The sequence below is a fragment of the Chrysochloris asiatica genome, unplaced genomic scaffold (genome assembly GCF_000296735.1).
Source record: "Chrysochloris asiatica unplaced genomic scaffold, ChrAsi1.0 scaffold00002, whole genome shotgun sequence".
Lineage (NCBI taxonomy): Eukaryota > Metazoa > Chordata > Mammalia > Afrosoricida > Chrysochloridae > Chrysochloris > Chrysochloris asiatica.
Genome location: NW_006408520.1, coordinates 33,214,579 through 33,217,295, shown reverse-complemented (window position 1 = coordinate 33,217,295; position 2,717 = coordinate 33,214,579).

Below are 2,717 nucleotides of genomic sequence, written 5' to 3'. Positions count from 1 at the left end.
GAAGATCAAGTTCGATTTATCCTGGAATGTAAGGTTAATTTAACTGCAGAAAATAAATTAATGATTGATTGTTGTTGTTAAGTGATGTCGAGTCAGTTCTAACTCACAGCAACCCTGTATAGTGTTTCTGAGGCTTTAAATCTTTGAGAGAGCAGAAAGCCTCATCTTTCTCCCATGGAGTGACTGGCAGACTCAGGAAAGAGAAATTATGATGCCATCTTAATGGATGCCGAAAGATATTTTATAAAGTTTGACATTCATTTATGACAACAATAACAAATCCTTAGCAAGAAAAATTCCTTAAGCTGATGAGATACCCTAACACCATCCTACAGCAAACATCATACTTAGTGCTGAAAACACGAAAGCTTTCCTCTGAGATGAGGCACAAAACACAATGCCACCGCCATTCCGTCTTCTCAATATTGTGAGGGAGGTTTAGCCAGTGTAGGTACAAAACAGAAACAACATATGAAAGTGTCCTCGCTGCAAACAATCTTGTCATCAATGTCACGGGGAAGCAACAGAAATGGGAAGGGCTGGGCAGAGTAGCAGAAGTGAGAATAGTAGCTTGGAGCCAGATTGGAAAGGCTCTTGTAAAGCAAACTAGGGAAGCAGGATTATATTTCATAGATAATGGGAATTAATAGAAGGGTTGAGCAGGAAGGTGACATAATTAGCTTTATTTTTTGGAAGATAAGGAAGAGATTAGAGTGGGGAGAGTCTCAAGGCAGGAAATCCTATTAGGAGGCAGTAGCTATCGTTCAAGGTTAAAGATTAGGATGCCCTATACTAATGCTTAATTTGAAATTAAAAATGAAAGGTCAATCAGATAGGAAAGGGAAGACAAATGATGTTACCAGGAGTTACAAATTACATTGCTGGAGGAAGGAAAACTTTGAAATTAGAGAGATATTTATTAGCACTTGAATCAGAATAATAGCAAAATGTTTAGTGATTTTCCTCTATTTTGTTTTTAATACCATTTGTTTGCCCTTGGACAGAATCTGTATCTCTGTAATTCTCTTTTATCAAGGCAGGTTGACAGTATTCACCTTGCAGCCTTTTTATGAGCAATAGATGAACACCTGTCTTTGATCTTGATCAGTAAATATTTTAAATCACCTTCACTTTCAACAAGCAAAGTTGTAACATCTGCGTATCACAGGCTATTAATGAGTCTTCCTCCAGCTTGTCATATAGCATACAGACTGAATAAGTATAGTGAAAGAATATCAACCCTGGAGCACACCTTTCCTGATTTAAACCATTCAGCATCCCCTTGATTTGTTTGAACGACTGCCTCTTAATCTAGGTAGAGGTTCCCCATGAGTACAATTATGTGTTCTGCAATGCCCATTCTTCGCAATCTATCCATAGCTTGTCACGATCCACACAGTCAAAAGCCTTTGCATAGTCAGTAAAATATAGGCAAACATCTTTCTGGAATTCTCTGCTTTCAGTCAAGATCCTTCTGATGTCAGCAATAATGTCCCTCGTTCCACATCCTCTTCTGAATCCAGCTGGGATTTTTGTCAGTTTCTTATTGACATACTGTTGCAACCATTTTTTTAAATTTATCTTCAGCATAATTTTACTTGCATGTGATATTAATGATACTGTTCAATGAATTACATATTCCATGAATCACCTCTCTTTGAAATAGGCACAAATGCGGATCTCTTCCAATCAGTTGGCCAAATTCCTTAGCATTGATGAGTGCTTCATCAGTATGGAGTCGATGGCACCTAAGAACAACAACAACAACAACATCTTTGCTTAATTGATTATGATGTGCCAAGGCCACAAAAAGTTTTTTAAAGTCCTATCTGTTAAGTGCATTGTAATGAATACTTGATATCAGAAAACTGAGGCACAGAGCTGTTAGGCAATTTTCCTCATGGTGTCACAGCCAGAGATTTTTTTTTACCCATAAAATTTAGAGCTATTTTAGACCATATATGCTATAAGGTCATGTAAACTTTGATACTATAGGGGGCTGACTTGGATTTCTTTTTGAGGGGAGGTAACAATGAAATCTGCTGGGATATGTTATGTTTAAGGTGTTTGTAGTTCTGAATCAAAGTAGACACATCTATTGTAACTTTTTTTAAACTCTAGAAACAAACAGATGAGTAGCAGCAGCAGACAGATAGATGTATGGGAGTGGGCAAAAGCACCAACAAGCATGTACAGAGAAAGGAGAGGGCTGAAGATACAACCCTGGGGCACGCTAACATCTAAGAGATGAGCAGAGAAATTGATGCAATAAAAGAACCTGAGAACAAATGGTCACAGAGACAGAAAACAGTCAAAAGTATGACCACAGAACTTATGAGAGAAATAAAATTTGAAAAGAAACACATCATAATCCATAATGTTGTGGAAAGGCAAACAAGACAAGGCCTAATGTTCTTATTTATAACGATCCATTAGAAAGTCTTAGTAGACATGTATTTTAAAAAAGAAAAAAGGTTTCTGAGGCATGGAGGACCTTGAAAGCTGAATAACATTTTATAGGATAAGAGAGAGATATACAGGGAAAGGAGCAAGTGCCCTTCCAGATCAAAAAGATTGCTTAGCAGGATCAGAGGCAGGAAGGGTGGCAGGGTCCAGGAAAGATCAACTAGTGGCAGTTCTGGGGATGGGGTGGCTTCTGTTGGGCTCCTTAGTTGCTTAGAATGAGAGCTCTACAAGATGACTCCTCACTCCTCCCC